This window comes from Rhineura floridana, chromosome 11 (assembly GCF_030035675.1).
Source record: "Rhineura floridana isolate rRhiFlo1 chromosome 11, rRhiFlo1.hap2, whole genome shotgun sequence".
Taxonomy (NCBI): domain Eukaryota; kingdom Metazoa; phylum Chordata; class Lepidosauria; order Squamata; family Rhineuridae; genus Rhineura; species Rhineura floridana.
This window is the reverse complement of record NC_084490.1, coordinates 52600464-52614761: the sequence shown is the minus strand read 5'-3', so window position 1 is coordinate 52614761 and position 14298 is coordinate 52600464. Positions and strand designations below refer to the sequence as shown.

General features: G+C 41.8%; 1 protein-coding gene across 5 annotated transcripts in view; it reads right to left on the bottom strand.

Moving 5' to 3' along the window:
* KANSL1 (KAT8 regulatory NSL complex subunit 1) overlaps window positions 1–14298 on the bottom strand; it is a 184638-nt gene that overhangs the window by 154822 nt on the left and 15518 nt on the right. For 3 of the 5 annotated variants that reach the window (XM_061588030.1, XM_061588034.1, XM_061588033.1), the window contains exon 1: window positions 9543–10349. The exons of 1 other annotated variant lie outside the window; for it this stretch is intronic. The gene's annotated coding sequence lies outside the window, so the exon portion shown is untranslated. Of the gene's footprint in view, window positions 1–9542; window positions 10351–14298 lie in introns of those variants that run through there. One more of the 5 variants, XM_061588032.1, reaches the window with a different exon arrangement.

Below are 14298 nucleotides of genomic sequence, written 5' to 3'. Positions count from 1 at the left end.
CACTTTGAATTTTATTCATGTAGTACCTCCAGCATCAAATACCTTGCTTCTGTAGCATGAGTGCACACAGTTATATTGCAGTTATACTCTCATACCCATTCCCCACCACCACAATGTAGCTAATCTCTTTCCCATAACAATGCATTTGAAAGCACACTCTATTCCATTCCTAGAACAGAAGAATAACTTCAAATCTCAGAACTGTTCACATTTCCTTTTTTTATAATCTCCCCGGAAACAAAAGAGTCTTGATGGATGTTCCAGCTGTAAATATACCTGATGTACAGCTGCAGAAACATAAACCCCACTGTAGCAATTTCAGTTTAGCCAGATTATCCAATACTGTACTGTCAATAATACAGAATCCATTATCAATAATCCATTTTTAAAAAAAGCTTTAAACTACATAAACAGTGTAAAGTTAATTCCAGAGGGAGTAAAACTATAAAAAAGGCCTGAGAAAAAGGGTTGCTCCTAGCACCAAACAATACTGAAGAAGACACCAGTGGACCTCTCTGGGGAGGAATGTTGCAGCCAGAACTAGGTGGACCTCCCTGGGGACTGATATCATTACCACTTGAGAAGTCCTCTTCCATGTTGCCAACAATCTCACTTCAGATGCCGGGGCCTCCAATGTCCAGGCTGGCTCATATGCAGGGAGGCAATCTTCAAGTACCCCAGTTCCAAGCCTTATAGGAGTTTGAAAATAATAATCCACAACTGTTTTTGTGACCAGAAACAGATTGGGAGCCAGTGCAGCTATTTAAGCCACAAAGATATGGCCTCATTGCATGGCACCCATTTGCAGCATAGCACATCAGTTCCCAAGCCTTTTCCCCCATGGACCCCTTGAAAATTACTGAGGTTCTTCACAGACCACTTAATGATTTTTCTGCCTGTTGTAACAATTGTAATGTGTTATATGCTGCATGATTTTTATTGTATTTTTACAGACATGCCACAGACCACCTGGATGAAGGTCATGGACCTCTGGAAGCCTGCAGACCACAGGTTGAGAACTCCTGGCCTAGATGTAAACTGAACTGCAGATTCCCAACAGTTTCCAAAGGCAACTGTACACACAGAACAGATTACAATAATCTAGTATGCCGACTGCCAAAAAGTACATGATTCTGGCTAGGCTATCTGTCCAGAAGGGGTTGCAGCTGGCACACCAGCCTCAAATGAAAGACACTCCATGACACAGAGATCACATGGGCCTGCAGTAACAAAGCTAATCAATGAGCACACACATCCCAAGTTGCAAACCTGCTTCTTCAGGGAAAAATACAGCCCTATCCAAAATAGGCTGATTAACATCTTCCAATTCAAATGATACACCCACCAACAGTACCCTTGTCTTGTCAGGACTGAGTTGTAGTCCACTGTTAAGTCCAGCCACCTATTCCGCACTTCTATCGCCTCACCTGAATCCAAGGTAAAGGAGAGAGCTGACTGTCATCAGCACACTGATGAACCCCAACTCCCAAACTCTGGATGACCTTATGCAAATACTAAAAACATGGGGGGAGGGAACAGGACCCTATAGGACATCATAGCATAAATGCCAAGGAGCTGAGAAACAGTCCAAATTCTGAGGCTAGCCATCCAGAAAGGGACAGAATCAGTACAATGCAGTGCATCCCAATTTCTAATCCAGATGAATACCATGGCTGATAGTATTGAAAACCATTGATAAACCCAGAAGAAATCAACAGGATATCACTTCCCTGAGCCTTCTCCCAGCATAATCTATCAAGTAAACAAGGCAGTTTCTGTGCTAAACCTGGCTTGAAATTAGATTGAAAATGATCCAGATAAATCAGCCTCATACAGGAGATCCCAGAGTTGCACATCAACCACCTGCTCAAGTACCTTGTCCCAGAAGGGAATTATCTACAACAACCAATTGTAGTAACTATCTTCCTGGTCTGAGGGCTTTTTCAGGAATATCTACACAACCACCTTTAGGCCATTTGGGACTCCCTCTCCCACATAATGCAATTAATACAATATGCAGAAAAATATTAGTAATTTACATAAGCAATGTATGACAACATGCAATATTCACTTTAACAAAATTTAGTCTGATTTTACAGGGAAGGCAATTCTAGTTGTAATTCCAGCCACAAATCTGTTCTCATCCCTTCTCCACAAAAGGGCATTGCCTACACAAAAGAGACAATGGTCCTGATCCAGCAAACACCATTCACAAGCAGTCTTCTGAATTCAAATCTGTTATACCAAGAATGCAAAATCCTATCACATGGGAGACAAGAGACCACTGTGTCTTTGTAGGAGCAGCTGTAAGTATGAAGGTTTCTACTGCTGCCATTATTCAGACATATGACCTCAATCCTAACCTCATTTAGGATTCGAATTATGGGAAAAGAATTGTTTAATTGCAAACATCAAGCCTCCTGATCTTTTTTTGCTATAGGCTTTCATTCTTGTAGTGAAAGTGGTAGAGGCCAAGAGAACATAGCTTCTTGAATTTTCCATCCTCAACTTTTAAATATATATATACATAAAGCAAGCTCATTGCATTACCTTTTCCCAGAAGCCTCAAGTTTGGGGTTAGATAAACGTACCAACTGATACTTAGAAAATTAGTGCATCAAGAATGGTGGACAGAGAAAGGTTACAACTGTTCCAATTAGGGATATCTTAACAGAATTTACTTCCAATTTACTTGGAAGAAAAAGTATGGATAAATGCATGGCTTAGTAGAGGCAGAATGTCCAATAAAACTGCACACTCACTCAAAAATGTTTTTCAGCAACAGCAGCTGTTGGGTTCGTGAAAAGTCTGATAATTATTTCAAGCACAGTCTTAAAGTTACTATTCATGTGGTATCTGAGCCCCTTTAATTTGAAACATATACAGTAGGGGCTCGCTTTTCAGCGGTCTCTTTTCGGCGTTCCGCTGATATGGCGGTTTTCAATTAGAGTAAGGCCCCACTCAAACAGTACTTGTTCTGCTTTTACAGCGTTTATCAGGCATAGGGCACCATTTTATTGACGGAGTTCCGCTTTTTGGCGGGTTTCACTTTTAGGCGGGGGTCTGGAACGTAACCCACCGTACGAGTGGGGCCCTACTGTATACTTATGGAGATTTAGGCTGCAATCCAATATACACTTACCTGGGAGTAAGTCCCATTGAACCTGACGAAGCTTACCTCTGAGTAGACATGTGCTGGAATGCAGCCTTATTTTATTTAGCAAGATTTAATTATCTCTTCGTAAAAAAACTAAGAGTTGAATGCAACTAAGTCCTACTCAGAGGAGACCCAATGAAATTAATGAACCTAAGTTAGCTACGTCTATTTTCAACAGTTCTACTCAGAGTAGGCTAGCATTAAATATCACCCTGAGCAGCTTATATAAATCAGTATAAAATATTCATGTTTTAAAATAGTAGTAAAAACAGACTTTAAAATAGTAGATATAATAAAATAAAAATATACAGTTTTAAAATCAGCAGTTTTTAAAGCAAACAAATATTAAAATTTTATCTCTAGATAGGCCTGCCTAAGCAAAAAAGCTTTGAGCACGAGTTTTACGCTGGAGATAGCAGAATCCAAGCAGCAAGTATTTTTCATATCTTCCAGAGTTGACTAGCTATAGTAAATTTCTGTACAGAAATTCTGGTTAAAATTCAAGACACCACTGGATATAACATACCACAGTCTTAAATGTGGGTTTTTTCCGGTAATTTGCTTTTAGCTGAGGAGTTTTCCCATTTAAAAAATAATAAAGTTTATTTTGCATTGAAGATGTAAGATTGCTGCGGTACTTTATGATTTGAGACCTATATGGCTTTCAGAATGAGGCAGTACCACTTTAGACTCCAGGTATGGGAGTGCCATTTTTAAAGTCTCCTTTGCACAAAAAGCTCATTGAAAGGAAGGGGGAAAAGTTAAACAGGGAGTGGACTGAGCTAGAACTTATCCTACCAGTATGACAGGGGTTTACTTTAAGGTAGTGGTTGTTATTGTTGTTTTTATCTAGGAAAGCATTCAAAACTGCCACACATAGCCCTCCCCATAGCAGTGCAATCCACTTTACTGCATAGGTAGACAAGAATTAAATTCACAATGGCGGCCCTCCTTTGTAATGGTCCTATGTCTCTAGATGACATCTGTTGCTCTCCAACAGGCCTCATCACTCACTTCAGGTATTTAGGAAAGCCATTAAGACCCACTTGTTTTTGTCTGCTTTCTTAAGTAGTAATGTTATTCTTCTGCTGATGGGTTTGGTCATAGTTATGTAATGTACCTTAGTATTCTTTCTGTTAGATATTTGTTTTTATGACTGCTTTTTATTAATGGTTTTATGGTTATAGTTGATTTTACTATGTTTTATTTGTAAGCCACCTTGAGAGGATAGGTGACCTACAAGATTTTAAATCAATAAAGAACACAAGCTATAATATTTTTGTAGCTCTTAATTCCAAATAAGCTTCATTCTACAGAGGATCAGCTCTCCACAAGATCTGTTGGGGACAGGTTGATGGGGTCTTAGTCTGGATTCCTTTCATTTACAATGCTTATCCTGTAGAACAGGGCTGGGAACCTTTGACACTCCAGGTATTGTTGGACTCCAGCTCCCATCAGCCTCAGCCATCATGGCCGCTGATCACGGATGACGGGAGTTGTATCCAGCAACATCTGGAGGGCTAAAGGTTCCCCAGCCCTGCTCTAGAATTCTTTCTCAGGCGAGACCCACGCTATTCCTTCCTCATCTGTGTTCAAGAGGCAAGTGAAAACTTCTCTTTTATGCGACCTCTGGATGGTGAACTGAAATTTGCTCTTGGTAAGTGCTCTGTTTTTGGGGCCATTTATTATATACATTTGATTTTGATTGAATTGTGCAGCACCCTTCAACAGATGGAAAGACAGCAGATACATTTTAAAACAAAGCATATACATATATTGAAGTACTGAGATTCTGAATTATTTATTTTTTATTTAAAAATTTACAGACCACATTTCAGGGAAATCATCCTCACAAGGCAATGTGCAACATAGGTACAGATCCCCACTCAGCCATGAACCTCACTGAACACACACTGTTGTACGCCATCCTGATTTTTTTATAAGGCAATACAGAAACACTTTAAATAAAATGGAAACAAGGGAAGAGAGAAGAGAACCATATATACTGCTTTGAACCTATCAGTATATAAATGTAATAAAATAAATAGGGCTGATAAAGCCCTAGTCATCACCTAGTTTTGGACAGGGTACACATTTTCAATTAAATGACAGATTAAGAAACTGGAGGGGGCCACGTAGACTAGTCTAACACCTTGTACAATCCAGAGCTAGAGCCTCTGGGTAATTCATTCCATCATCAAACTGCTCTGGCCATTAAAAATCCTCTCTTATATTCAACTGAAATCTACCCTTCTAACTTAAGCTTATTTGATCTAGTACCTCATCTCTGAGGCAGCAGAAGACTTTGCCCTTTACATGACAGTGCTTGCAGAAGCAATGAAAGTAAGCAGCATGGCCTCCACAAACTGACTCACTACTACTACTACTACATCAGAGACACGAGCAAAGGAGCTCTTGAACCCCTTCCTCCATTACTATTCACGCTGGTGAGGCTTTGACAGAGGTTCATGCTTCCTTTGGTTACTCACTCTCATGTGCCTGTTCCTTCTCATGTCAGAAATGAGTGGTCCAAGTATGTAACAAAGGTAAGATTCTGCTAAAACATCTGTTTCTGTTCATACTGGGCTCCTACTGGGAAGAAGGACGGGATATAAATCACATACATACATACTGGAGAGGAGAGCGTTAAGGAACCCTTTGTCCTAATCTTACCTTGGGAGAAAGTGACCAAGGTGCCTGATAGTACAGAAGATCACTGCAACATAGATTTATGCTGGGGTGATATAAGCTCTTGGGGGGTGGACTGTGCTTCTGGGCTGCCTGTCCCTACCATAAAATATGAATGAAAAACCTAATGCAGTAATAGTGGAAACCATGTCTCTGGACAGTTGTCATAATACTACCCAAATGTTACAAGGCCCTTTCAAATGGGATAAAAACATGTTGTGAGTAGCAATTTACACATGCTATTGCATCCACAGAATTTACTATCAAAATATACCAAAGAATTTCAAAAGAAGGGTCTTTTCAATTCACATTAGATATTGGGCACCCAAGCTTTAACTCGAAGTAGAAGCCATCTGTTAAGCCAAAAATAAGCTCTCTTGCACTTTTAACACAAATTTATTGTGGCCAAATCCCTCACCTCTGGAAGCTTATGATACAAGTGTACAATTCTATACACAGAAAGGTTCCAATGAGTTCAATGGGACTTACTCCCAGATAATATAAGACTGGGATTTACCATGTGCTAGTCTTTAAGTTCCAGAGGATGTATGTTGACTATAGTGGAGACACCTAACAAATACATTTTCTCAATTTAAGAAGTCAGTCCATGGAAGCAATATACTGAATTTTAAAAATCCAAATAATTAAATTTGCCTAGAGAAACTGAGCACAGCCCTGGTATACAGTGTATGTAAAAGCTTACTTGTTCAGGGGGGAAATTACACTATCCAGCAACATATGAATACATGCATTCATAACTACAGTTTTAATCAATAAGGGTCTCCTTGCAACCCAAGCACAAGCATCAGATCCTGTTTATCTGCAGGCGCATTGGCTTCCGGAACTTCTGTGGGTTGGGGTCAATTTCCAATTCAAATAAAAAACTTCACACAGCCTCAGATTTCACTCTTAATTTATGTAATGCCATTATTCTACAACTAGTATTTCAACATTATGAAACGTTAATAGAGATATTTTAAACTATATATCATACATATACAATCCAATGACAAAATCAAGCTGGCTCACTTATTTCATTTTCCATGCCTTCATTACAAAGTTTCACTATACATTCCCTTGTATTGCAAACAAGAACCCAGAGATGTTTACTATATCAAACTTACTTGATGACACATTTTCTCATCCTGAACTAGATCCTAGCAATAGTTTAAGTCAAATAATTTTCTTATAGCAGTCTCTAAACACAATTTTATTAAGTGTTGGCTTAGTATAGAGCCACTATTCAAAAGTTACTTTTTGAGGACCACAACTGACTACAACTTACTGTGCAGTGCAACTCTATGCATATTTACTCAGAAGTTAAGTTACATACTTTGAATTGAGACTTACTCCCTTCTAGTAATTGCATTTAGGGCAGTGGTGTTATATTTGCCAAATGAAGATTCTTTTAAAAAGTCAGGTTTACCTTAACATACACATACAAAAAGTGTTGTGTGGCTCAATGAGCCACAAGGATTAATTGGTTTGCTACTGCTTCTAGAATTTTGGTGAGGCTATCACAACCAGAAATACTCTCTTCCACTTTCACAACACATTTTAACTTCAAAGGGAGAGCTTTTCACCCAAGCCTTATTTTTAGAATTATGTATGATATAGAGCAAGCATTGTATGACATGATGCAAGAGCTTGAGAGAAAGTGGACCAAGCTGTTCTCAATTTAACATTCAGAATGTAGCCATTAAAAAATAAAATATACTCTCAAATTATTTTTGTGACAAAAAATAAAATTCTGTAGCACTGGACAAGTCTTCAAAGTACACTTATAGCATAGATTCCCTCCACACATCCCAAAAGAGGGCATATATTGTTTTAACTGACACATCTCATTGTAAGCTGATCCAGGAGCAGACCACTTGGCCAAAAGAAACACTATTTACAAAGCATTCTTTAATTTGACATCTTTAAGAAAAAAAGTTGAGTGAACTCAAATTGTTTATAGTTTAAGGGGGAAAAGCATTCCCGCCAATTCTAAATCATTCACAATAAAGGGCAGGCAAGTAACAAAATGCCAAAGGGCTTACTAGGACAAATCCAAATTAGTAAATGAAACAGCCACTGTGTAGTTCAAACAAATGGGGGAAGGGTAAAGTATATTCACATACACAAAGCTTTTGCAAATAAGTAAGTTCAGACTACGTCCGCTGGTTAATGAGATTTTGACAGAAGCCATGTTTACTGACATAACTAACATACTACACATGACCCAACTCTAAACCTCATCCCTTAATTCCAGGTCCGATTATAATAAAGAGGCAAATCCCATTGGACAAAAATTATGCAAAACAAGCATTATGCAATTTGTGCCCAGTTTCTTCAAAATCCTATTTGAGTTTGGTTGGAGTATTTCACCACCAACCCCATTAACATGAGTCAGTTTAGAAATGAACACGACAAAAAAGGGGGGAGACAAACTCATCGTTGTTGACTGTAGTAACAAAGATTACCCATACAAAAGCAGTCACCACAACGCGCACACAAAAAAATGACTGCCAACCAGCCACGTGACGGCGAGATCTCCAACACGGGCGCGCGCGCACACACTCTCTCTCTCTCTCACACTCACACACACGGTGTTTGAGAATGGAAACTGGGGTTGGATTTAGAAGGCTGTGATGGAACTTCGGGGCGCGCCGGCGTTCGAATGCTAGTGAGAAGTAGCAAACTGGAAGGCGTGCATGTTTTATGAATGGGGGAGGGGGATAGAGGAGGAGAGACATACTAAACACAAAGAGAAAGAAAGAAACTCCAGTTGGGTAGCGTTCTATGCTAACGGAGTGAGAAGCCTTCAATTTAAAGTGGCGCCATGAGAAACCAGCCTCTCTTCTTCTTCCCCCTCCCCCCCATGCAATGGAGCCGCAATACTTCGCCTAAGCGCGCACACGCACATACAAACACTAGTCTCAAAGAGTCAGAGTCATTTTTTAAAGAAGCCACTAAAAAGAAACGAGACGCGATTATTGTAGGAATTAAGACAGCGCTCTGAATGTGCAAAGTGCTTTACACTACTGTAAAGTGAGCACTGCGGGAGTAGTCGTCTCTATTTCCAAACGTTAAACAAAGTCAACCCACCCCCGCGCCGTACATGAAACCCGCTAGAATACTCGTCCGCCAATTCAACTATTATCGATCCTAAGGATTAAACGTTCTTTTGCAACATAATAAAGCTCGATTACACCAAGCTGCATGGCTTTTTAAAGGAACGAGGGAAGGGGGAGAAAGGCTGCATTTTGGCTGGACGCTGCAAACGCCTCGGACTGTTGCAACCCCGTAACACGCAACAACAACGAAAAGTAACAGGACAAAAAAAATATATTCATCATGGAGAACTGAGACCCTGGCGGCTCCTGGCACGGGGAGCTGGGAAAAAGGAAATCGGACAGGGAAGTTTTATTATTATTACTATTATTATTATTATGCTTTAAGAAAAAGTATTGGGTACATCTTAAGACCAGAAATTAAAGGCAACGGAATTTGAAACCCAGGGCAAAGGTGGGGTAAGAGAAAGGGGGTCAAAAGAAGTTGTTTTCTGGCCGCCGCGAACTCCTACCAGGGTGCAGCCAGCCAGCCGAGCTAACAAAGGCAGGGAAAGAAGGGCCGAGCAAGGGCAACGGGGAAAGCCAAGCAAGCAATAGAGCAAGGCAGGCGAAAGCAAAGCAAAGCAGGCGGCGGCACCTACCACGTGATGGAGCAGAGTCCGGGCGGATCCGGCCCGGTGCGAAAAAAATATTAAAACGGGCGCAGTTTGCAAACAAGGCGAGAGAGAAGCCGAGTTCTCTTCCTTCTCTGCTGCTGCCGGTACCACTACCGTAGTCGTCTTCGTCGCCGCTGCTTTCTTTCTCTCTCGCTCGCTCCCCCTTTCCCCCCCCTTCCTTCCAGCCCCGGCTCCCCTTTCCCTGCCCGCCTGCTCCCTGCTCTTCTGCAGGCGAGGAGGGCGGGCGGGCAGGAAAAGGGCTGGGGAAGGAAGGGATTTGGGAAGGGGGGAAGGTTGTCTTCTCTTTTGCAACCACCCCACCCCACACACCCTGGAGGAAGAAGAAGAGGCGGCGGCGGGGGAGGAAGAAGGCGCTCCCGCTTTCCTGCCCCCGGTGGCGGCGGCGGCTGCAGTTGCGGCGCCTCCGCCTCCTCCTACTGCAAAGGAGGGTCTGTCGCTTCTTCAAAGTGGGGCACAGTGTGCAATAATCTCTGCGGCGTTTCCTTCTCCCCCTTTTTGCCTTCGTGTCCTACGCTCCACCCGGGTAGGACAGCAGGCCGCCCCAGCAGCCGCGGAAGTGGCGCTGCGGCTGCTGTTTTTCTGCTGCTAAATTCTGTTCGGGGAAAAAATGGCGGCCAGGCTCCTTCTCTGCCCTCCTCCTCCTCCCTTTAATCGGAGAATGCACCGGGCAAGCAAGGCAGGGGGAAGGGAAGGGAAAGCAAAAAGAGGAGGGAGGAGGGAGAGAGAGAACGGGGGAGGGCGCTAGCGCCACCGCCGGTTTCCCGAGCGCACTGCGGGCAAGCTTACAGCTATGCAGCTAAAAGTCTTTGCGCGCGAACAAGCAAGCGAGCAAGCAAAGCAAGTTAAAAAGGCGCGCGCACGCAAAGCAAATGGGTACATGAAGGGTGGTAGAAAGGGCAACGTGCGTCCAATACTTGGAACAAGCGGCGAATGAAAACATGTATTTGAATATCTAATTGTTTGGCAAGATTGAATGTCAAAGATAGCGTCCAGATCAAAACAAAGTTTGCAAAACAAGCTAAACATTCCAAGATGATAAGGTTAGCATAGATGGGCCTGGACATTTCCTTCCCCCCCCCACGCACCATGGGTGGGCAATGGGCACAATGCAAAGCCTGAAAACTTGGCATCAGATCCTCTACTCACCTGTTCTTTTGCCTCCCCCTTTTAATGAAGCATTAGGGTTAGGGTCCTCTACAGCAGAGCAAAATTCATTTGAAAAGATCAGTCAGGTCTTCTTTATTTTGGGATATGTATAAATTTCATTATATTGCAAATTAATATTTTAAAATAGAGGGAAAAGACACCCATGCACACTATATTAAACTGTGTCTTCCAAAACAAATATCAGACAGAAAATATAAAGAACTGCCCCTCAGGACTGCTGAACTCAGTATGCAGCAGAAATCTTGGTTTCTTCTATAGTTGTACAGTATAAAGAGGGAAAGGAGACCACTTCTTTCTATGAGATTATGAAAGGTACAGGCATATTGGGCCTGTAGTGAAGTGGGCAAACTAGACAGCTTTATACAACGCTAAGAGCAACAACATGGTGGCTAAGTGGTGATCACAAGAACCTGATGATCAATATTTTGTCCCAGTCTTACTGATGGAGAATTATCTCTGTGACCTATTCTGAACAGTCACAGGAACAGAAGACCTCAGGTACAGTTTGCCCCATGAGGAATCTTATGGCCTAATGTGTATTATTATACTACTGGATATGGCCTGTTGTCCTCCACTCAGCAGGCTTGGGTGCACCTAATCCAGCAGATCCACCTTTCAAATCTTCAGGGCCAGTAGGCAGAGTAAGGCAGCCACCTCAGACAGCTTATTTTGAAGTGTCATGAAAGGGCAACAAATGTTAATTTATTGTACATTTACTGCTAGGGAGGAGGGGAGGCACTTGTGGGATTATCTGCCTCTGGTCTCCAAAGAGCAGCCTTGGGTACTGCATGTCCTTTCACTTGTGCAGAGGAGAAGGCAGTATTTGCTGCTCTGCCTCAGGCAACAAAATGTCTTGGACTGGCCCTGTGTATCTCTTAAATTTTGACACTTCATTATAAACATGGATCCCAGGTGTACCTTTGATGTGCAGCACCAGCACCCAAAAAACAGCTTTAGATGAACTGCATACATTCAAAACTACCCTCTCTTGGTAAGGATTCAAACCCAGGTCTCCCAGACTGCCTAATATCATACATGCTCAAACACCTTATTTTTCTCACCACAACAGGCTCCCATTGTAATAGATAATTTACCTTCCTGTAGGTTATCCTACCGCCTTGGTGTTTGTTTTCACTCTGATCAGTTTTACACTCCACTCTGAAACACCATACTTTAAAGTAAGATCCACTGAAATGAATTCTACAAGGACACTCTCTCAGGCCAGTTCTCTGCAAGTTAAGATTGCTTTGCATCCCAATTATAAAGCATTTGTGCTAAAAGTTATCTGCCTGCAATAAAAGCATCACAATGCAAGATTTTCTCAGGCAACATTAGAGAAGCTGTAATATCCTCCCTTCATAAGCACTTATATAGCTGACCAAGGAAGGGTTCATCCAAGATAAACTTTGCAAAAGATGAGCTGAAAGACTGAAGCTGCTCGATAGAAAACCCTGCAAGCTAACAGAATTATCACAGTCAAGATAAGGTCTGCAAAATTATTGCATTACTTTCAGATATATACAAAAATAAAATCATTGATCTACTGTCCTCAAATGTACCTGTATCTTAATGCTACATTTGCTTTTTATGCGAAGCCAGACTTAGTGGATTACTGTGTGAATCTTCAAGTGGCTTCTACTTTGTTCCAAGCCAAAGCCTGCCTTCACATATTGGTTTGTTTTGCTCTAAACAAACCATGATCCCTGGTTTGGATGTAACACTAAACCAGCGGTCATGATTTGTTGTCCCTGCTCTTGCTAGAGGAGGAGCAAAGCAAAAAGGACCTCTGCATTCACAGAAAACCATTAACTATAGTTTACCATGCCATGTTAACAGAGACATAATGTCTGGGGGGTCTACCAAGATATTAATCCAGTAAAAAAACTGTTGCTTATCTCTGAAGTAGTAGATTTACTATTTGAAATACATAGCGAGATGAGAGCAAACGTCTATTTGAATGCATGGCTATGAAAATTTCTTAGGGTGGATGCATACCACCTCCAGCATTTGAAGAATTTCCCCCTTGTCTCATTTTATTGAACTCTGCTCCTGCTACAACTTAATAACCCAAATCTTGAATCCTAATGACCTAATTGTTCATTGGATGGGAAATATTTACAAGAAAAATACCATGTGTTTTAACTTTTAAAAATAATATTTTTAATTTGTAGAGACTTCCCCCATTTCACCAAGCTTTATCCCCTGATCTACCAGGAACTAGCCCTTAAACTCCTACACTCTACCCTGTCCATCTCAGGACCTGAACCACAGAAGATCTGACAAGACTAGAGAAAGCAGTTTCTTTAAAGGGCGCTTACGGCTGCTTCTGACATCATTCCAGCAGCATGGAAACCATTGCAGGTTGTGTCTTCCACAACAGTAAGAAGCTCCAGATCATATGTGAGGATTCCTTGATGTGACTCCTTCCTACTCCCAAGGGATTTGGCTGGCATAGGCATCGCCTGCTCCTCCAGCTTCCAATGTTATCAGAATGAAGGAGGTCACACACATTCCAGTGGCTCCCATACCAGTAGGATTGCACAAATGGGGGCCCTGGTGAGGTCACTAGGTAAGCAGAGACAGGATTTCCTTTTCACAGCTCATACCCTATGCCACTAGAGTTTACAACTTGCTGCAGCATCCCTGCTGAAACTTCTCTAGGGTCTTTCGGTGAGTTCTTCCTACCCCTGGGGGTCATTACATAAGCAGGATCAGACAGGTATCTAATTGTTCCAGCTTTATCACTGGGATGAAACCCACCCTCATTGGAAGAATTGCTAGCTGCCAACCACCTACTTGGGTATTATGAAGAGAGAGACCCAGGAATGTAAGAAGCTGCCTTGTATGGAGATAGACCATTGGGCCACCTAACTCAGAGTTGTCTACATTGACTGGCAGCAACTCTTCAGGGTTTCAGATAGGAGTCTTCCCCAATCCTATCTAGAGATATGAGAGATTGAACCTGCAGCCTTTTGCATGCAAAGCATGTGCTCTAGAACTACAACCCTTCCAAGTGATTACCCTGCTAGTTTTCATTCTGTGCCCACCCAACTACACAAAGGAGAATTAGCACACACAAATAAGTAGCTTGGCCAAGAGGATCAAAATAGTAATATAGGGATAAAACAAGAAAGGTTAGAGAGAATCCCTTCAACTCAGAACACACCAGTTTTCATCAACCAAAAAATTAAACCAACACAGGATTTCTGTCAAGAAAGAAGCAGGGGAAGAAAAGTTGATTTGAACTTCTAGTACTTGCCATAGCTGTTAAAAATGGGCAGGTAGGTCATATCTTACATGCCATCAGAAGATTCACAACACCAGGCAGGAGGTTTGAGTTAAGGTTAGGACAAGTCAAAATTCCTTTCTGTCCTCTGGCAGAAAATGCAGCATGAACCCCCAGAAACATAACTGGTAAGCTTCAAACTAAATACCTTGAACACAATACTTGGTTGGCATATTTATAGAAAATTGATGCAATGGGATGATCTGCTTGGTGATACCAGGCTGGGGTAAAACAGATAAACCCATGGTTTCAGCGACCACTTTTGCC